The 23,774-nt window shown below is 38.2% G+C and overlaps 1 protein-coding gene across 3 annotated transcripts in view; it reads left to right on the forward strand.

Annotated features, from left to right (window-relative positions):
* The window catches only part of CHRM2 (cholinergic receptor muscarinic 2), a 193,819-nt gene that overhangs the window by 60,016 nt on the left and 110,029 nt on the right, over positions 1 to 23,774 (forward strand). The window lies entirely within an intron of this gene.

Consider the following 23,774-nt stretch of genomic DNA (forward strand, 5'->3'; position numbering starts at 1 on the left):
GGCTATCTCTTAGAACTTTGCTAGTAGACTGTAGACCAGATGATCTTTAAAAGTCCTTCCTTCATGGTTCTGTGAATAAACAGTGAGCAATCATGGATTGATCATGAGTCTTGTTTTTGTTTTAACCAAGTGAGAGGGCTGGAATGAATCAAGTCAGAGAAAACCTCTGTCACTGTAGATGTTGCCGAACTTTTACTTCCAACATCACTCATCATTAGCTCGATATTGCTCAATGTTTCTAGAACTTTGCTGGCTGATAAACTCTGGGAGTTGAAGTCCACAAGTCTTAAAATTGCCAAGGTTGGAGACCCCTGTTCTAGAAGATGTAGTTCAATGACATATAGAGTTCCAAAGATCACATTTCCTCCAGTAGAATAACAAGGGGAAATCCCCTCAAATATCCACCTCTCATTTTAAAAAAAAAAAAAAAACAGAGCATAGTTTTGTTTCAAAAGAATTTCAGTAACATATAAAAATCCAGTTGTGGTCTTTTTGGATTTAATTTATGATCTGTTTTGGCCATTTGTCAAGGCTGGGTTGCTCTGGGATGCTATACTATGATAGCACTTGTGAAATTCACCAGGTTTATTTGTTATGCTACTGGTAGATTCATATAAGGCTACTAGAGTTTAATTTTCAAAACAAGAATAGTCTGTCATGTGCAATATGACGCAAAAAACTATTTTGTTCCATTTTGCATTAATGTCCTGCTTTTTCCCTGAGAGCTGTCTACATTATTTACATTTTAGTCAGCTAAAAATTCACATGATTTCTGATTTTGCTATATTGCTATTCAAGTTTCTGATAGGCAAATAACCAACAAGATCTTGAGTCTACAGTGAGTTTAAAGACATATTCTGGAAATTCTAATTTGTTTCCTTCTTAATAATGACTTGGTGTGCACCTATACTAAAAATGTTCTTGGCTTCAATTCTTTTCATTATTAAATACTGTTTCTTTCTTATCTCCAAAACTGTAGACAGTTTTGCTTCCTATTTAAAGGGAAATTAATAAAAATTGTTACCTGAAAATTATAATTTACAATATTCATACTTGACCAGCTTACCAATTGCCTTCTAGGTATACTATAAGTTTACAACCCTCATTTATTTATATAATGAATGGTATCTACAGAGGTCATGCAATCACTGATATACAATACTACAAAAACTCATTGTACGTAGAAACACAAATATAAATTTAAATTTAAATAAAACAATCCTCATGAATTCTTCAGACAATATTACTTCCAGCCTTAGAATTTTGGAGTTGTGAGTCTAATACATTTGGAAAGCATAATCTGGGAATCATTACCATGTTATAAAATAGACCTCCCAATACTATCAGTGTTATAACAAACAATTCATTGCTATTAATCTCTTGGTGCCTCTTCATTCATTAATCTCTTCAACCCAACATTTGCCAGCTATTTGTAATCCAAATGTAGACTTCATGCTCTACTTTTCTTGGGCTCCTGGGAATGTGTATCTCCCTTTCCCCTAAGTGTTATTATTAGTTTTCTTATGAAGAGAATCAGCAATCGGGATAGACGTGTTTATATGGGTTTTTGTTTTGTTTTTGTATGTTTAGTGTTATGAATGGGGGGGAGGGAGGGGAATGTATGGTTTTTGTTTGTATGTATAAACAATGTTTTTGTCCTGTGTTGATTATAATTTGAAAAAAAATAATAAAATTTATTTTTTTAAAAAAAGAGAGAATCAGCAATCATTTCCAGTTCTAAGCTAGCAATGAGCTAGCAATATACCTTAAACACCAACTCATAGGTTCAACTTCATGAAATGCAAGTGTTTGTAACAAGATGTTGGGAATAGGTTGCTTTTAACACCTACCATTGTTTGTATGGCCTTTAAATGTATTCTAGTTTTCTCTGCCCTTTATCTTGGCTCAATTGGGAGCTCCCTGCATTCTTCTGTCTCTTATGAACTATGTAGTCTAATCAGGAGAGGTTCTTTCAGTCTGGGGAAATCTGAGAACTTAAGTTCACCCATCTTAAAGCTGCCAAGGTTGAGAAAGACAGTTCTAAGCCATCCTGATGCCAAAAGCTGTATATGATAGAATAGAAAAGATATATTCAAGTTAGCTGGAGGAAGAATTGTTCTGAATTCTTTGGTGTTTAAAAAAGAAACAAAAGAGGAAAAATCAGCTAAAGCCTTTCTCTGAAAAATTTACATTTTCCCTTACTAAATTATTATGGATATCACCTAATTTTGAATTTTAGGTTGTAATTCAGTATGTATTTTCTTATTTTTGATACATTCTATAGGTATGATATGCATTATATTGTAAAATTTGCAATCCTGTTGGCATTTATTCACTTGAATTTGAAGGAACTTAATTCTAAGAAGATATTTATAATACTGTGTTGTGAGATATTTGCTTACCTCTTCTCACTGTGGGCTACTATGGCCCTTTTATGATCTGTGGGCTTCAAGTCCCAGAAAGAGGCCATAGACTCCCATCCCTGTCTAAATCTGTAATTTATGGAATTGGTGGTGTTAGTATCTCACAAATGTTGGCAAATCGGTGTCACCCATGTAGCTTCTGCAGAAAAGAGCTATCCCTTCCTTTCATGTTAAGCACAATAGCAGAAGGATCTTTTTGAAATTCTAATTATTGGGCAGCATCTTTTGCTGTTCTTTAAAGCAGGGGTCTCCAACCTTGGCAACTTTAAGTCTAGGGGACTTCAACTCCCAGAATTCCCCAGGGTGGGGAATTCTGGGAGTTGAAGTCCACCAGGCTTAAAGCTGCCAAGGTTGGAGACCCCTGCTTTAAAGCTGTGTTCCTCAGTCTTGGCAGCTTTAGGATGTATGGACTTCAACTCCCTGCTTGATGGGGAATTCTGGGAGTTGAAGTTCACAATCTTAAATTTGCTCAGGTTAAGAAACACGGCCTTAGAGCAATAGCACTTCGACTTACATACCCCGATTAATTTAGGCAGAGGAATATCACCTGATCCTCAGAGCCATATCCAATTCTCACTAAAAAATTATTTATTTATCTATTTGTCAAATTGATATAACCACCCGCCTCACGGAAAGTGACTCTGGGTGGTGTAAAGCTAACAATAAAAACCACAATATGAAAAGCAATCGTTGTAAAAACAGTCATTATAAACATATAGACAATCATGGTTAAAGATTAAAAGTCGTTACAGCTTTAATAATTTGATTGTTATTGAATCAGTAAATAATTTAATATTGATTGATTTAATTAGTAATTATTGTAATTATTAAAATTTGAGATCAAACACTAATTTGAAGGGAGAAAATATTAAATACATGATATTAAATTTCTATTAAATATGAATGCAACCATCTTGGGTTTTTATCCTGGCTATTCTTTTAGTAGGACACCCTTAGCCTCCTATCAAAGGTTTAGAAGGTTCCAGACAATAAGTGTGATTGACAAAGCTTTGTTCTTTGGCATATTATTATTGCTCTTTCTCCTTATACATCTGTCCCAAAATAGTTCATCGTTGGTTTGTCTAGAAGCCACTATCCCAGCTATAATCTACAGTGACTCTCTAAACAGGTAATTACTGTTTCATAGGCCATCAAAATATCTCTATTAAATGCATTGGGCACTGAGCTAAAGGACAATCTCTTAGGCTTTTAAGGTGTATGTCCTATTAAACTCAGAGAAATGATAGCAGTAGCAATAGCACTTAGACTTACATACTGCTTCATAGTGCTTTACATCCCTCTCTAAATGGTTTACAGAGTCAGCATATTGCCCTCAACAATCTGGCTCCTCATTTTACTGACCTCAGAAGGATGGAAGGCTGAGTCAACCTTGATGAGGTGGGGATTGAACTCCTGACAGTAAGCTGAATTAGCGCTGCAATACATTCTAACCATTGTGCCACCATGGTTCCTTCTCTACTGATCTTCTCAGTAGAGAGCTATACGACTGCTATCCCTATTCACAATACCAATTGATACTGAAGCTATAAAATTCTAAGAGAAAGCTCAAGTTGACAGCCAAATGATACGTAAATTAAGAATGGCTGAATCAATCTATATTTAGTCGTATCACTTTCACATGAGTATTCTAAACAAATCTGTTCTATTCCAGTTTGCCCATTTTAGCATGATGCAGAAATGTTGATGTATGGATAGCTAAATTCTCATCTGAGAAGTGTGAATTAGATCAGATCACATTTTGGCAATGCTCCTATTTCTGAGGGGGAGACAGAAACCTACTGCTGTGAAAAATAACCGTGGAACTGTGCTATCGTCTGAGCACATTTGAGGAGCCTGTTCCCATCATAGCCGCCATCACATGAATGAGATGTCCTATTTCTTTTTCCTTCCCATCTGTCTTTCCCTCAGTGATGTGCAGTTCTGAAAGCAAGAATTGTTTGATTTTTATTATGGATGCATGGCATTCTTACGTTGTGCTTTTGGAAAATAATTGTGAGGTGGGAGATAATATTTAGCAATTACACAGTTGTGTTCAGGGAACACTAAGATCTACGGGTACAATAAGCAAGTGATACTATACTGTTTCATGACTTCTGACATCCCTACAATGCATTACCCAATACATTGCACTGGTTATCCCAAATGTAAACAGTATATTTGACAGCTAATCCTTCTTATGCCTGTACAATGCCATTTCTTTCAAACCTGCTTCAGCATTCAGATGCTTATCATTCTTTTAGGCTACATTCAAGCTTCACAACTTTTTTTTTTCCAAAAGCAAGGTATGAGTGTTTTAATTAGAAGTCACTAAAGCCTGTGAAAGAGCACTTTCTACTCATCAGCTAGAAGCTGTCTGAAGCTGACTAGGTTCATATGTTGTGCTAAGCCTTTATGTTGTTTAGTTTAATGCAGTGGTTCTTAGCCTGCGGTCTTAGCATTGTGACCACTGGGGGGGGGGCACAATGTCATCATAGGGGGCCTGCGAAGGCTTGAAGAAATGTTATGATTTAAATCTTGAGCTAAGTCTTGGTGGTCTGTGGCCATGGTCTGTGACCACAAAAGGTATTTAAAGGAGGTCCAGGGTGAAGGAAAAGATTGAGAGGCACTGGTTTAGTGTGTAGCCATTGTAGAGCATAGTTTCTTTCTTAGTGTGATACGTGAAACCCAAAATCAAAGAATGTCATGGTCAACAAGCCATGGTTAAACAAATACGATGTCGACCATCTCCAAAATATTGTCATTACAAATGGGCAGCATAAAATTAAGTGGGTTTTTTTCCCCCTGAGCCCTATCTTGAGATGCCAAAGGTTCTTCTCTGTACTTCATTTTCTTTTGTGGTGTAGCTGCATGATATTTGTAGGGAAGAGTCAATGCATCAAGGCAAGAAGTGAGTAAATTATGAGAGAATGGTTTACGGACGGACTATGCAATATTTTGGAAAATATTCACAGCCTCTTGGATCATTTGGGCCACACGGAAGTTCTTGCTGTTGTTTTTCGTTGCACCACTGAAATCTCTGCAATGCAGTGCTCTAGTAGAATAACACAGTCTTGCAGTAACACTTGATGAGGTACAGCTTTTGGAAATAGGTTTCAGCTGGGTTGTCTTTATTTTTTTGTCCCAGAATATATGCAGTGCTCACTGCAGATTATGCTTATACAAATTTTATTTTCATATTTCTCTTTTCACTTAATTTGGGTGGTTTTGTTTTTTTTAGGAATCTCTTGACTTCTCCTTGGAATCCTTTGTAGGATGTCCTCTCAAATGTGCTAAGTTGCACATTCTGTTCTCAACCAAGTCTCTCTGGCTGTAATGCCAATTTTTAGGTTCTGACGTTTTGGGATCTTATGCTTAATGTAGACATAACACAGTCAGATTGGCAAAAGAAATCACCTCTGAACTGGCCTTGCTCTTATTTGGCATGCAAAACTGCCACTTTTGCATCCTTTCTTTGCTCATTGAAAACATTAGCTCCTTCCCCACTAATAAGCAAACAACCAACTTTATTTTTGACAAGGTCCCTTGAAGCAAAGTTTCTTTAGTCAGCTTCTGGTAGAGGAAAATACCACATGAATTAGTTTTAGCACTTGTTTTAAGAAAATAGAAAGAAAATCTCTTTCATAAAATGTGGATGAGGGCATGCAAATTAACAAATGTATGAACTCTGGGAAACTGTTTTCCGGAGGTTTTCAGAAATATTTTAGAAAGATAAAGAGCACATTTGCACAGAAGTACTTTGCTTTGATTGTATTACAATCTAGGTTCATAAACATATACTTAAGACAATAATCTCTTTTGATTGCTTAGGTCTTTAACATAGTTTGAGGAAGGTAATTACATAGTAAAGCTGAACATGTTAGATTAAATTTCTCAACAATTCCCCAACTGATGCATCTTCAATTACAAATGCAGCAACGAAAGCTCGAAATTTGTTTATGTTGATTTTCTCTCTGAAGTGGCAATTCTGCAGACTTTGTAGATGGTGAAAAACAAGAATGCTCACTTTTTAAACACATACAATTAAATACCTATACCTTCACACACACATACATCAGATCTTTTGAGCATTTGCCGTGTTTTGGTAGTACCACCTGCAATGTGATAAAAATGACAAGAGTTTTACTATTTTTACACTTACTATGCTAGGATGTAAAGATAATCACTATGGCTTATAAAACATATCCTGCTAATCTAATCAGCTGTGGTTTGTTTTTAATTTATTGAAAAAGAGAGACCATGTTTAAGTATGGCATGCAAATCCAGTCTTTGAGTACTTGGTATGACTCATTATAAGAAGCCCAAAGGTGCCTTTTTTTCAAGAGGCAATTGGACTTTCTGGTTTTTCTTTAAAGACGTTTCACTTCTCATCCAAGAAACTTCTTCAGCTCTGACTGGATGGTGGGGAATGGAAGGATTTATATTCAAAGGATTTATAGTGTCTTCAAAGAAAAACCAGAAAGTCCAGTTGCCTCTTGAAAAAGCATCTTTGGGACAACCATGACCTGGATGACTGAGAATCTCCATAGACATTACAAGAAGCAACATTAATATAGTAACGACTGTTGCTGTTGAAGAACTCTTGCATAGGCCTGATGATGGCAGATGAGATTCTCCCAAAACGTTGCCAAAATACTCTTAATCTTACATGGGAAAAGACCCAAATACACCAAGACTTTTACACACACACACACATTAATAATCCAAAGTTTAAAAAAGAATATGGGATGGGTTAAGATCACTTGCATGTCTGTATGGCAAAGGTGGTCTATGTTATTATATCTCTATGAGTGGTTCAGGTATTGAACTGGCCCTAGAGAGACCCCCTGATTGTAATCCACTCACAAGCATAAAAGTTCACTGACTGACTTCAGGTCAGTTCTCCCACATCAGCCTATTTCACAAGACTTTTATTGTCAGGAGAAGGAAGGACACTGTTATGTTCTGGGTGAAGAATGGAGGTGAGGCCAGAGTGATTTCTAACAGTTCTTTATTCAGTACTGCCTGTGAGGCAACTGTTGCTCCCTGGCTGATATAGCTCCTTTTATAGGGAAGCTGATCAGCCCGCAACCAATCAGGGGAGAGTATTTTCCCACTCCAACAGAGGACCAGACTGAGAACTTCAACTGACAACTATATACATTACATAACAGACACCATGCAGTTTGCCTTGAACTCTTAAAATGAAAATCAGGATATAAATCTAATAAATAATGTAGAACCACAGTGTTTTGAGCACTGCTTAAATCAGATTGCTTTATTATGCTGCACAAGTGATCTGGCATCTTGCATTGAGGGTGAAGAGCAGATGGAGGCAAAAAACGGGCTTCAGATTTTTATGAGCAAGCTGTCTTTTTCCATGGTAGATATTGAGGTCTAATGGGTATTCACCCCTTCGGTTAACAGTTGCTAGAAGGACATGTTGTCATGAAAGGATCACATCCATTTCCTTCACAAATGATTCTACTTTGATAGCTCAAGGTTTTATATTTGATGGTTATATACCTCTTGCCACCAACTCAGAAAGACACTAAAACATGTGCTCCTAATTCAGAATAGAAGGAATAATGAAGGGATTATAACGGAGGTCCACCTGCCAATTAAACTATCAGAATGGGATGCTTTACATTTACAGATGGTGCAGCAAGGATGAATGCCAATTAGTTTCACTGCAGGTTACAACACCTATGTGAAAGCACTGCCCTTTCGTGTAGCTTGTTTCACTCAGTGCTACAGTGTGCCCATCATGGTAATTCTCTGCTCACACCCAGAGGCCAGTGTTGTTAAGAGGAGTAAAACAAAACAGTAATTTCACTGGTTAGAAATGGGATACCATTTGCAGTTCTCTTATGAGGTGGCACTGTGCTTGGATATCTGCTGAAGCAAAACCTCCTTAAATGATTTGTACACATCTATAAATGGGATGTGGTGGCTCAGTGGCTAAGATGCTGAGCTTGTCGTTCGAAAGGTCAGCAGTTCAGCGGTTCAAATCCCTAGCGCTGCCTAACGGGATGAGCTCCCGGTACTTGTCCCAACTTCTGACAACCTAGCAGTTCGAAAAGCACATAAAAAACACAAGTAGAAAAATAGGGACCACCTTTGGTGGGAAGGTAACAGCATTCTGTGTGCCTTTGGCATTTAGTCATGCCAGTCACATGACCACGGAGACGTCTTTGGACAGCACTGGCTCTTCGGCTTTGAAACGGAGATGAGCACCGCCCCCTAGAGTCGGAAATGACTAGCACATATGTGCGAGGGGAATCTTTACCTTTACACTTCTATTCCTGGAATTAAAAGACAGGTTCCTTGGGGCAAATAAATATGTACTTTGGGTGCAGAAAGTCCCAGTCTCAGTCTCTGTCATCTTCAGAGAAACACCTCTTCCAGAAAGTCTTGAAACAAGAATAGTTTTTTTTCCAACCTGGTCCTCTGTTGGGTTTGCAAATCCCAGAGTTCCTAGCCAGTATAACCAAAATTCAAATTGGTTAAGAATTCTCTAACTTTGAGTCTCACTACATCTGAAAATACCAACTTGCCAAAGGCTGATTTAGACAATTCGGCATTAGAGATGAGTCAATGGTATGACTTCGTGGAAGGCAGATGTCCATACTTCATTCAGTATTAAATCAATATGGCATGTCTATTTTCTAGTTCAAAATAAGATCATCTCCTCCCTCTTATATCCCAATGAATCAGGGAAGATCTGTCTGAGTGTCTTCTGAATACTCTCTTGTTTTTCCAGGCTTAAGGGGATATTTCAGCCCTCTTTTTAGGGTTAGGGTTAGCAGTCCTTTTGTATTCCCTTCAGGCTCGTGTATCTGATCTTCTACAGTGAAGAAGATAACATATGTTCTTCTCTTCTCTTTCTGACTGCATGTAGAACAAAGATAGGATTCTGTATGCCCAATCCCCCAGATATTACAGATGCCATTACTGGCTAGGATTTTTGGTAGGTGGGGTCTCTACTATAATCACAGACTTCTAAATCAGAGACCTGCCTTATCAAGAAAAAGATTTTGAGATCACCATCAGAGGTTCTAGAAAGGGAAACTCCAAGAACATAGGAATCTAGGTATACAAAAACAGAAAATCGTCTCAATCACACTGCTAAACTTCAAGGAAGGGCTTCTTAAGATTAAGTCAGGGGTGTCAAACTCAAGGCCTGGGGGGTACTTAGATCTGACCCATGGGGCTGCCCTGGAAACAGCAAAGCCCACAGTGCCTCTGCCAGGGAAAACGGAGCTTGGGAGGGCCACAGGTGGCCCTCCCAAGCTCCTTTTTCCTGGCAGAGGGTTGCAGGAGGCTGTTGCAGCTGCAAATAGAACTCGGGAGCCCATTTTTGCTGGCAGAGTGCTTGGGCCACCACAGGTGCCCCCGACATGAGTGATGTTGAGCTAGTCATGCCCCTCTGGACATGCCCTCCTGGCCCCACAAGGTCGAACCCAACCCTGATGCAGCTCTCAATGAAATTGAATTTGCACCCCTGGATTAAGTAGATTGATCAAAATGGAGGGTCCTATTTTCTGTCCTTTTTGGCTGTTTAACTCATGAAGGCTTCTACCTTTGATAAGATCTGGTTATACAGCCCAAGCGTCAAATCTGATATCTGCAAATACCAAGTTGGCTCTCTTAGGTTCCTATCTAATAAGCAGTGCCAATTTATGGAGCCTGGACACATTGTTCTCTATTGTGGCAGCTGCAGTCATCCTGGGATCCAGATGAACCCAACCTTGCTGTCCATCAAGAGACCCTTGGAAATCCTCCATGGTTTCTATGAGATATTTATCTTTGTAACTTAGTTTATATTAGTTTTTATCTTTGTGACTGTAAACATTCATAAAATTCTTATGAAAAATTGAGAGAAAAAGAATGCTTGGCTTTTTCCCCAGGCCCTAGGTTCGGATGGGGCATGCATCCGCTGTCATAGATATTTATATTTATAATTAAGAGCTTTTCTTCCTCAGGCATGACCATCTTTGGTTAGGTATTTTAATATATTGTTTTTTGTGTGTTTTTAATTCTTATAAGCTTCCTAGAGTTGTCGATGAGTGGGTGGCCTTAGGAATTTAAATCACAAAGATAAATAAGAATATTCTTATCTAGAGGGCACATTGGAAAGATTATACTTGATGATATATTAAATATTTGTGCGTTATGAATCTGGTTTTGTTTGGTTTATAAAAATAACTGATGAAGACTATTGCATAGAGATTTATATTTTCAGCTGCCCTACAATCATCCTATCCTTAAACTGTTCTTTATTCTGTCACAATTCTCGCCCTCTGGAATCATATCCCCTCTCCAGGAAACTGTGTGGCTCTCACCGTGATAATGCTCTGAAAAGTACTAGAAACTTGATTGATTTCCCAGACCTTCATACAGGGTGGCTGAACAAACCCGCTAAGGTTTGTTGTTCTATATGATTTTTCTGGATACATACATGTCCTCTGTTTCATTATTTTATTGCTCTGGCTTTTTAATTGTATAAAGCAAGACCAAGTTATGAAGTACCATATTTTTCGGAGTATAAGACACACCTTTTTCTCCCCTAAAAGAAGGTGAAAATTTGGGTGCGTCTTATACATCAAATGTAACCCCACCCACCCTTTGGCCTCTGCCTCCCAGCCATTTACCTCCTTGCAACAAGTAGCAAGAAGAAACAGCCCATTTCAGCTTCAGCCCAGCCTAATTAGCATAAGTCCATTGGATTGGCCTCCCGACTCTCAGCTGTTTCAGGCTGCAGGGATTGCCATTGCCTATTGCTGCGTGGGCCTCTGCTACTTGCTGCAAGGAGGTAAATTGCTGGGAGCAGATTTTTTTTTTCTTGTGCTAATCAAGCTATGCTGAAAACGAAAATGAAAGTAAAGCAGGCTGTTTGCCGCAAGGAGGCAAAATTGCTGGGAGTCAGAGTAAGAGTCAGATTTCTTTTTCTTGTTTTCCTCACCAAAAAAGGTAGGTGTGTCTTCTAGTCCGGAGCATCTTATACTCCGAAAATATAGTATTTAAAGAATACGTCAGTCAAGAATTCTTTAAATCTATGTAGCAAATAAGTAAATTAAGTGATCATTGAACATAGCTCATGTTCTGTCACCAATGTTTATAGACATTTGGGATGGAGTGGTCGATGGTATTTCCGTGCAGGGATGGGAAGATGTGCTATTTTTTTTTAAAAAAAAAAAAGCAAGAGAGAGATACACAAATAAACATGTCATACGTCTGTGTATTAATTGTATGTAAGGGCCTTGGGGGTGCAATGGTTAGAATGCAGTATTGCAGGTTAATTCTACTGATTGCCAGGGGTTCTATCCTGACCAGCTTAAGGTCGACTTATCCTTCCATCCTTCCGAGGTCGGTAAAACGAGGACCCAGATTGTTGGGGGCAATGTGCTGTAAACCACTTAGAGAGGGCTGTAAACAGGGGTGGTATTCACTTACTTTCGCTACCGATTTGTAAATGTGAGCGCGCACAGCCTTCCATGCAAGCACTTTGCTGGCGCGTGCACCTTCTGCACATGTGCCCGGCTTCAAAAATGTGCCTAAACAGGATGGTATAGAGCTGGGACAGGTGGGCGGACCTACCCACGATTTCCGCTACCGGTTCGGAGGAACCAGTCCGAACCGGCTGAATACCACCTCTGGTACCACCTAAAGCACTGTAAAGCGGTATATAAATCTAAGTGCTATTGACTATGAACTGCCCCCGGAAATTCGTAAGATTTTTGACCTCCGGGTATTTCGCTGCGCACTCAAGACCCTATTGTTCTGCCAGGCTGGGTTAGCAACATAATTTTAAATTGGATGTTTTAAATTTTTGGGGTTTTAAATTAAGCCAAATTTATTTAATACTTTTAAATTATTTTAAATTGATGTCTATTCTGTTTTTAAATAGGCTGTACACCGCCCTGAGAGAAGGGAGAAGGGCGGTATAGAAATAAATTATTATTATTATTGTTGTTGTTGTTGTTGTTGTTGTTGTTATTATTATTATTATTATTATTATTATTATTATTATTATTGCTATTGCTATTAATGTCAAAGAAAGAGAAAGCTGCCAAATACAGTATGGCTATTTAGCACATAGGTTGTACATGCCAGCATGGTCTCTGACTAGTCTGTTTGTGCCGGCAGCGATCAATAAGACTAAACACAGGACCTACTTAAGCCAGAAGCTCTGCCATGTTTCAGTCAGCATATTTGACACTTCCAAAATATCCCACCTCCATTTGGAAGTGTCCAAATAATCTAAGATGTTCCTGGATATGGAAGTTTCATACCAGTGTCTGCGATCAATCACTATTTTCTTTCACTCCGTTTTCCTCTGTCAATTTATTATAGCATAAGACTGCCCAACCGTGTTAAAGGAGAAAAAAAATGTGTTGACTAAATGTCAGACTTCCCTCTTTGCAGTTAATCCAAGGGAAATGAATCTAATTACGTGCATTATAAGGAAGACTGAAGTAATATGATAAGAATTCCACCTGTATGTAGACAGTTTATGGTAGCAAAACTCTTGCTTGTTTCTTCAGTATGGGTGTTTCGTTCTTTTGAAAGTGGGGAGTCTATATCTCTTCATTGATTTGGAGGCCGCTAATGATGTTACCAGCTTCAGAAATAACTCTTATCCTGAGGCTCGGTTGTTGCTGAGCATCTCAACCAGCTGTGCTTTGAACAATATATTCTGAATTTATGAAGTGAGAAGGCAGCCAACTAGATTACACTTCCCACTTCTTTTAATATGAACTGTGCCACCTGCTGCCTCTTATACGGTGGAGCACATTTTGTCTCCTATTGTCTGTTGTCACTAAAGAAACTTTTGTATCTTTTAGGAATCATCTCAAACTAGGACTGAAGGAAAGAATGAGCACCATTGTTGCAGGGACTTCTCACTGTGCAGTAGCGCTCTTAAAAACCCTTGAATGTCATTACAAATGTTGATGTGTTTATCAAAAACTGAGCTCTAAAACTTAGAACCTCTAAAAGCAGTGGACAAAAATAGCAGTAGGGTCTTAAAGGGTTAAAGATTGAAAAATTCAGAGGCTTCTATAGCAAATGGAGAGGAATATAATTGTAGATGTATCGTTGAGGGGCGAAAAGGGCTGCATATGAAATGTGAGCACTATACTCCTGGCAACGTATTTATAAACATACAGATGGCATACGGTAGGAAAAACAGATGTCCTGACAGAGATGTTAAATATGATTTCTCATTGTCCCAACTGCAAAAATGCTGTTTTCCCTCTCTGATGCACATGATAGACCAATTTTTCAGTGTTTATTCTTCCGTTCTACATCAGCTCCTCCGTATCTTGAATGTGAAGTAGGATGAGCCATCAGAATCTATCAACATTCAAGTAAACATTTTCCAGATATTGATTGCTCCCATTTAAAACACATCCATACTTTTACATACTATGTAGATTTTGTATCAAATATATACTTCTATATATTTCTATGATTTCCTAAAAGGAAACAACAGGACGTAACATATGTAAGAAGCCTGTACATACCCTAATTGCACAGAAAATAGATAACTTCACAAAATTGCAATTGAGTCCTGAAATTAACCTAGACATTAAATATTTTTCTGTGAAAAAGGTGATTCCCCGCCCCCCATATTATTTGAAATTATCTAACTAAAACAAGTGGGACTTTTGGCAGCCTTTAATTATTATCTGGCTGTTGATTTTTTTTTTCTCCCTGATTATTGTGGCTCTTCTGAGGTTAAAATCTCGCATATATCATCTGTAATATTAGTAATGATATTGTCAAGCCACAAGAGAGGATTTTATCTGTTTCTTGCAGTTCACAAGGCAAATGAGTATAACTAAAGTTATAAGTATTATACTATATATAAATGTAAATGGAAGGCTTGCTGTGTTATATAAAGCCAGCCTGTATGGTCTGTATAAACACAGGTATTTCACTTCTTTTGAGTGACTACGTAAGAAAAAGCAGCAATGCACAAACAAGGCCACAAAAGCTCCTGTAAGCAAATTTATTATAGAAAATCTTAATATAGCCCTTATGAAGAATCCAGCAACTGTTATGTAGGAACTATGTCTTATTTATAATAAAATTGGTTCAAATCTTTGTACCTCTTCCTCTAGCCCCTAAAGCAGGGGTGGGTTCTACTTACCTTTACTACCGGTTCACAGTGGGACCGCGCGCAGAAACATTTTGATGACATCGGGGTCGGTGGGCGGAGCCTCCCGCCGGTTTTACTACCAGTTGTATAGAACCAGTGCGAACCGGGGGCAACCCACCACTGCCATAAAGGTAAAGGTTCCCCTGCACATGTGTGCTAGTCGTTTCCGGTTCTAGAGGCGGTGCTCATCTCCATTTCTAAGATGAAGAGCCAGTACTCTCCGGGGTCATGTAACCGGCATGTCTAAATGCCGAAGGAGGGCTGTTACCTTCTCATCAAAGTGGTCCCTATTTTTCTACTTGCATTTTTTATGTGCTTTCGAACTGCTAGGTTGGCAGAAGCATGGACAAGTAACGGAAGCTCACTCCGTTACGTGGTGCTAGGGATTCGAACTGCTGAACTGCCGACCTTCTGATCGACAAGCTCAGCATCTTAGCCACTGAGCCACTGCCTCCCTTCCTCTAGCCCATATAATGTATTAAACTAGATACCACTGTCCTTTCGGTGAAAGGGATAATTTTTACCTCTCCGTTGTTTTGGTAACAAACTACTCTGGTATCAGGCTGCTTGCTTGTGACTGTGTGAGAACTGGCAAGCAGGCAATTGGATTAATATAGTTAAATATGTTTTAAGTATATTATATGAATGTTTGTTGTTAGACAGGCACAATCAGTCAAACTAGATTTAAATTACAGGTGAAGAGATCAGAACCACAGTTGGTCCCCAATAAGCCATACATCAGATGGGCAGTGGATCTACAGATTAGGACTACAAATAGCATGCTGTCAGCAGAAAATTGAACCCAGCTAAGATATTATATAATCTAATAAGACATATGCTGCAGTGGCATTTCTCCCTTAAACAGTGTTTTGTTTTGTTTTTAAAGATAGCCAGATATTATACCTTCTGTTTGCATGGAGATAAAGTATATGAAGATGTAGTTCGGGTTATCTTATGAATTTGAAGATTATAGTAGAGCCATATGATTGGCAGGAAAGGTCCGATAGAAGATACCAAAATGTTTCTTCTGATTGCAGCAACCTATATCTAGTCATGATTAAGATTGTGGTTTTGGTTTTTGCTCTTGGGTTTACGTGCTAAAGCACACATATTTAACGTCTTCTACTTTAAATGTGGAGTTCTACTAATATGTAATAATGTATAATTCTCATAGTTCCTTCAACCTAAGATTAAGCATATGATTCTATTTGTAGTAAGTGACACCAAAATCCTTGTGAATTAATTCCATGTTAAACTTGAAGCCAAGCCTAAATTGCATTTTGTTATCCTTTCCTCTTTTCCCAATCTTATCTTGGTGGTAAGGAATTTGACAAAAAGGTGCCAAGCAGTTATTGCTAGAAAACATGGGGGAAATAATTAAAAAATGCTATCAAGAATACATCTCTGTGTTTGTTGGTCATAATGAACAATACTGTTATCCTTTTTTTTTTTTTTTTTGCATTTTAAATGTTCATATTCAATATGAGATAAGAGGAATTGCTTTTAAAAAAATGGGAAGGTAGAATAGTGGCAAAACACTAGTGATTAAGAGCCATGCTCTTGTGTTTACTTACATTCATACATGTTCCTGAATTTTGAATACTTTGTAACATTTTTCATTATACGCTAGTGCAGGGGTGTCAAGCTCACAGCCCAGGGGTGAAATCTAGCAGGTTCTGACAGGTTCTAGCGAACCAGTAGCAGAAATTTTGAGCAGTTTGGAGAACCGGCAAATACCACCTCTGGCTGGCCCCGGAGTGGGGTGGGAATAGAGATTTTGCAATATCCTTCTCCCAGGAGTGGGGTGGGAATGGAGATTTTGCAGTATCCTTCCCCAGCCACGCCCATCAAGCCATGCCCATCAAGCCATACAATGCCCACCAAGCCACATCCACAGAACTGGTAGTAAAAAAAAAATGGATTTCACCACTGTCACGGCCCATGCCTCATGTGCTGGTCAGGCCCATGCCTGGTTTAGCAAAGGGGAAAAAGTCGACAACACTGTGATGACGTGAGTTTGACACCGCTGCTCTAGTGGTCTTGAAACTTCATCTAGTTTCTTTAGTGGAAATAGTTTGGATGCCACACAAGACAGATTAAAACTAGAGGCCAGAGAGAGATTGGAATTTGATAATGAGCTAGGTTTGGTATAATTTATCTACTATTGTCCATAATTTTAAAGATTTTGTAGGAAAAGATTTAACATTCTGTGGAACAAACAGAGATGAAAAAAAATTCTACTTTTTCTTTAAAAAGGAATGTTTTATTCTACAATGTCAATTAAAAATATGTATTCCTAAAATTGGATCCTCCGAGCATTTATTTATTTGAGGTACCAATGAATGTTGACTTGTCAATACAGTTAAAAAATGTCGTCCCATCGTTATTGTATGACTTGCTATTGTTTGAACTTGTATCTGTCTCAGGCAACAAATATTTAATTTAATTCATTAATTTGTAAAATTGTTGAAATGACTCTGGATGGCATACAATATTAAGCAATTTTAAAAAATGGAGTGTTATCAGTTTCAGCACAGTAAGAGGGGCAATTCCATCTAAGCTCCTGGAATTTAACAGAAATGGAATGAGAGATCACAAAGCATATCTCTTCTATTCCAGCTGAAATGGAAGCATCTTCTTTTTCTTTATGCTGGTGATTTTTTTTCCTTTGCTATGCTATGGTTAAGCAGGATATTTTGTACCCTGTTCTCCTGAAAATAAGACCCAACTGGAAAATAAGGCCTAGCATGATTTTTCAGGATGCTCGTAATGTAAGCCCTACCCCAAAAATAGGCCCCAGTTAAGATCGTCAGCAGATGGAGGTGTTTAGTACTGTATTTTCCCCAAAATAAGACCTAACCAGAAAATAAGCCATAATGCGTCTTTTGGAGCAAAAATTAATATAAGACCCAGTCTTATTTTGGGGAAAACACGGTACATGGTACCTATGTTGATGTATGCTGATTAATATGCTGTTACTGTGATAATGTCTAAGCGAATGCACCCAAATACAACAGAAATTATCTTTCTTTTGTGAGAATGGTATTTTCTTGGGAATTGTTGTCAGGGTATTTGAAATCCCATTCATTACAGTTCCTTGAGAGAAGGAGATCAGGAAGTCAAAAAGAAATAAAAAAGACAGAAAGGAGCTAAATTTGATTCTTACAACACCGACATCCAATTGCTCTCTTCTGGGAATAAGTCTCCCTCCAAACATGCTTTTGCAGAAAGTCAATAGTTTCTTGCAAATACTGTGTGAGTTTTGGAATTGGAATAAAGCCCATAATTCTGTTTTGCTGTGATCTCATACATTTATTCAGAGGTGACCATTGCCTGATGGAAAATTTTCAAAGCCACTCACTTTAGGAGCAATTGAGGTGATGGATTAGACAGTGCTTTATTATTCATTCTTCATTTCTCCCACGAGTCCATTTTGGCCACTCTTGTCACTGTTCATTAAACAACTGTTCATTGGACACTTTTCAAAATAGCTCTATCATATTAGGACAATGACTTGGAAGTAAATACCTCTTAGGGCAGAGATTGGTGTTTATGGCAGAGGATCGATTTTTCTCTTCCTGATCAGTTTGTTCATCTCACTAAATGTCAAGCGAGGCAGATAGTTTATCAGTTTTAATGTGGCAGTTCTTAAATCTCCTTAAAAATGAAATCTTTTTCAAATCCAGGATTTTCTTACTTGACATGCAGGTCATCTTTAAATTGAGGACAACATCTGGTTGGTGACTGTATTTGACTTGAAGATATATTTACCTTCCTTCAAGTCTAAATTTAGTGAATTTCTTTAGGATGAGGAATAACTAGATGGCATGCGGCATTCTTTTCTGAGGTACTATACAACCCACCGTGTGGGTTGACCCACACGGTGCTTTTAAATTAGTGATCTGAATCTTTGTCTAAAAAGTTTAGGGCTAGCTTTTTCATTGGGTAGCTAAATCAGATTGCAAATAGTAGATGTGGGAATTGACAGCACATGGTTGAAGGACAAAATTGAGTATCCCAGGATACTGTACTTTGCTGCCTTCAAACATCATATTGAATCCTGTCTTATTGCCTATATTGAAGGATGATCCAACTTCATCTTGATTCATTTTTTTTTAAAAAAAGAGTTGGGTTGGGAGCTATCTTTATTGGTATCTCAGGGGGACTTGGTCCGAATTTGGAAAGTCAATAAGAAGTCTTTCTAATTTGGCTTTCAAGGGGTAAGATATTTTCTTCTCTTTCTACCTAATGGTAGAACAGCTTTTTGGTGCCTTCATTTTGGATTATAATTCTATTACCTTTACTTATTGACCATGTTGCTTGGTCTTAATGGAAGTCAAAGCCCATAATATCTGGAGGACAGGAGATTAAGGAGAACTACTCTTAAAAAATATCAACCTACTTCTTCAGAGACAACCTCTCTTTCCTGACACAAAAATGGCTCTGATTTCCTTGATCAAACAAAAAGTTTCAGGAAAATGAAAAAAATAACACACAAGTAATGAATGATGGAGCTTTAATTAGAGCCAAGTCAAATATTCATGCTAGATTTCTTTATGATAACATGCATATTTTGATGGAGAATAACATTTTGCTATAGAACTAAATTGCTACAAGTATTTCTCTGCTTGTAATCCAAAACTCAAATTAATTACTGCTGAAATTCAGGAAACTGCTTTGTATTAAATTAGCCCTTTGGTCCCGAGATGATTGAGTCTTGGGGCTTCTAAGGTGCTAATCAGATGCTCTAACACATATCTAGTTCAGATCATACTGTGCAATAGCCTCATATGTCAATAATTTGATTTAAAGGAACCTTGAAGGTTCTGAATAGTCAGAAGACTGTCCTAAGAGATTTGGGGATTATGAAAGTTGTGCATCCCTAATTTTATCAGTCAAAATTTAGCTGAAGAAAAGCTTGGTGACAGCTTATAAAGTGCTGTGAAGATCCATTTGGTCTCTCAACTATTCCCAGTTACATAGGTAGAGAAGACTTAGAGACTCACCTAAGCTTTATCTCAGTGACGCTGCTGAACTTCCCTGAATTTGATTCATTTGAGGTTTTTACTGATCACTTTTTCCTCAACAATAAAATCTTACTAATAAACAAGTTTTAAAAGACCACTAGGAAATGTCAGAACACAATGATGTTTACTAATAAATTATGAGCCGCGATGGCTCAGTGGTTAGAATTCAGTACTGCAGGCTACTTCTGCTGACTGCTAGCTGGCTGCCTGCAGTTTGGCAGATCGGATCTCACCAAGCTCAAGGTTGACTCAGCCTTCCATCCTTCTGAGGTGGGTAAAATGAGGACCCAGATTGTTGGGGGCAATATGCTGACTCTGTAAACTGCTTAGGGAGGGCTGTAAAAATACTGTGAAGCAGTATATAAGTCTAAGTGCTATTGCTATTAGTATTAGTATTGATTTTGAGATTCCATTTGCATTTGCTACTGGAATGTGTATCAGTTCACAATGATATGTTTATCAGTGGGTGCTCTGCACAGAGCCTCTAAATAAATGAAAAAGGAGACACATATGAGGGGTCTTTGGTGCTCTTTGAGCTTTCTTGCAGATTTTTCATTACCCAAATTAGGTAATATCGTTAGTGCTGCACAGCACACACTGATGATGTGTGATGATATTATCTAGTTTGGGTAATGAAACATCTACAAGAAAACAACCAAGCTCAGAGAGCACCAAGGAGCCCTCACTGCAACCCTGAGTTACAAATGTTCTCCTTTAAGGGAGGACAAATATGTTAACTTCATTGTTTCTCGTGACATCATTGCCAGGCGTTGATGGGGAAAAAGTGTACCTCACCACCTAGATTAATGATAAGACCAAGTCATGAAAGAATCAAGGATCAAGGCACTGTTTATCATCCGCCTTGGAGTGCAACATTAGGAGCGAACATAACCATTTAGAACAAAAGGAGAAGCAAAGCAGCTGCATTGAACTACAGTATACCTACTTATAGTTTATCTTCTCCAATAAAATTATAAATTATGTTTCTGATATTGACGCCACTCTTTAAGAGCCACTTTGAGGGTAGCATATATAGAAAAAGCAATATACTAGAGTCATAGCAATAGATGGAAGTGCTAGCCACTATCTTTAATAGACAGTTTAAAAGCTAAGGATGTCCTTGAGTTGAGCTCAGCATTTGATGACACATTCATGTGGATTTCTTGACAACCGTAGGGAAGTAGTTTGCCACTTCTAACTTCAGAGATATTTTTTTTTCAACCTCCCAGTCAGCAGGAATTGCTTGATGGTCCCTCAATCAAATTCTAACCAGGTCAAACCTGGTTTATCTTCCAAGATCAATCAGATATTGCTGAGGTGATTGTCAACACATTACATTTGCCTCTGTAAAAAATAGATTTGAAAATGCAAGGTTATGTCAAGACTGCTGCCCAGTTTATAATATATAATCAATTTGGAAATCTATGAAAAATATTCATTCTCTCTTGGTAAAGTTAGTTGCATTTTGAGGGGGCTGGATCACCGAACCCCTTTTTTTCTTATGTTGCTGGAATGCTAGTCCATCTATATATAACATGAAGAGAACAGATGCAGAATCCTTTCTGGATTGATCTACATCTGGGCTGCCTTCTTTATGGTCCAAGCCCTCATCTCTACTGCAAGATAGGTGATGATAGCACTATATATATATTTCCCCATTTCAGACAAATTATAGAGCCTCCCAGACTCTAAGCAGTGATGCAGCACAGGGGAAGAAAATATCTAAAAATACCCACTGGAGGAGCAGAGTTTCCCTTAGGAAAGAAAATATTTTTAGTATTTTCTGTTAGGCATCATTGGTCTTCCTCTAAAGTGCAATGACATTCATTTAATGTGTGGATTAAGAGCAAATTGTTAGTGTTTAATCCTCGAGCAAGGGGGAAGCAAGGAGAAATGTTTGCCCCCAAGAGAGGCAGTTCTGGTGAGCCTTTGTTCTTTGGGGTTATTTCTAGTTAATTAAATGCAATTCTCTTCTTGAGGCTATTTGCTTCAGATAAGACATTTTGTACTGTGCCCCGAAGATTTCCATTAGGTAAATATATTTCTCCAATGTGAGTGTCCTTCCAGAATACCTTTCACCTAGTGTCTCAGAGCAGAAACATCAGCTGAGATTATTTTATTGTACTATTTCAATTGAGCAGTCTTAAGCACAGGTTATATATCACATTACCACATCGTTTTTTGTTTGTTTGTTTGTTTCCAGAAAATCTTCCACACAGTGAACAAAAATGTGTGGTCCATTTTAATACTTGCTATACTAGTCTAACAGTTTCTTTAATCATATGAATGACCCACAAAATGAAGAGCATTCAATTCAATCATGGTCTCCTTTTAACACTTCCTCATAAAATCTCACTTTGTCCCTTTTATGGCTCATTATGTTCACGAGCTAAACTTCAGCTATAAAGTCTATGTCCACTTACTCATTTGCTCCTAGTGATTTTAGGTCAGGAGATAACCAGGATTTCACTTATTAAGCTAGTGCTTTGATAAGAATGTCTTCAATGCCTCCCATCTTCTCCTTTGATTTGATGTTAAGATAAATTGCTTTTGATTTTTCCCCCCCTAAAAAGAAGAACATTCTAGTGAAATCCTCTTGCATAAGATGAGAGATTCCTGCATATTCTGAGTCTCTCTGCTGTCTGCAGTTTCCAAATGCTTTAGCTGAATCCAGGAGTGAAATCTATTTACCTTCCCTACTGGTTTGCCAATGTGCGTGCGCCATCGTCTGCGCATGTGCAAAGCCTTCTGCGCATGTGCAGAGGCTAGAAATGTCACAAAAAAGTGATGTCATGACATCCGTGTGGGTGGGCAGAGCCTCCCGCAGCCACTGCTACCGATTCGCCCGAACCGGATAGAACCATCTGGATTTCACTCCTGGTTGAATCTCATTTGGGGATTTTTCCCATTACACTTGCATCATTCCTGCAGAATGATTGAGGGATGTTGAATGAAAGAAACAATAACTATACCCATCACTTGTTGATAACAGTAAAGTCAGTTCAGAAACAAATTCTAAGAACTCCAAAGAATTTGGAATAGGAGGTGTTAAAAAAGAAATGCCTCTTATTTGGGGAGGAATTTGTTTAAGGAAATTAGAAAACAGATTTCAGTATACCATGATGTTTAGACCAACTTATTCCATTCCAAAAAAAAGTGCTTTGAGTTGTACTGATGTAGGAGCAGAGTTGCAGACAGGAACTGCACTGCCGGCTATTAACTGGAAGTCATAGGGAGTCAGGTAACATATAAATGTAACAAACTATGTCCTCAAGTAATTGCTACTCCTTCAATGACCATTTAAATTTACAGCAGTGCCAAGCACGTGGCACAAAAGACTTTGATCCTCAATGTTCTGGCTGTGTCAGCCTCCTTCACAATCATATGACTGCAATCCGGGCACTCAGCAACCTGCTCATAATTATGACATTGCAATAGTGTCCTGCGATTGTGTGACTTCCATTTGCAACATTCACTCCTGGCTTCTGAAAAGCAAAGTCAATGGAGAAGCTGGCCGGAGGCACAAATGGCAATCATATGATATTGTGCTTAACGGTCTGGGATTCATTTAATGACACCAACTGGAAGCGCTAGAACACGTTAGAACACGTTAAAGGAATCCCTCACCATTAAAGGAATCCCTCACCATTAAACAATCCCATTATATCATGCAGTCCCATGACATCCTTTTTACAATCACATCACTTAGTAATGGAAACTCCAATCACAATCATTAACTGAGGATTACCTGTATTATGATGGTTAGTTGCATCATTGGCCAGATGTTTAGACTGGATTTGGCGTTTTATCAACCTATTGAATCCTTCCCAAAGAGGAGGATAAGCAGAGGTTATTTGATTTTTATTATTATCCACCTTTTTAGAAATGAACGCAAAGGATCACACCGTGCTGATACTTAGCATCACACTGTTTTACTGTTGCACAATATTGAAGATTGCATTTACCAGTGGGGTTGTTGCCAACTCTGCTGTTGTTCCTGTTGTTTGAGGTAATATGTATCTCTTTTACTACAAGGTTACAACGAGTAGGCCCATAAAATGTTGGGAATAGTCATGTCATACTTATACAGGCTCAGCATGGGAGTAGGAGAATTCCTATTACAAAAAAAAGAAAAGAAAAAAACATAACAATTGAAATATT

This window comes from Pantherophis guttatus, chromosome 7 (genome assembly GCF_059756535.1).
Source record: "Pantherophis guttatus breed Tessera chromosome 7, ASM5975653v1, whole genome shotgun sequence".
NCBI classification, from domain to species: domain Eukaryota; kingdom Metazoa; phylum Chordata; class Lepidosauria; order Squamata; family Colubridae; genus Pantherophis; species Pantherophis guttatus.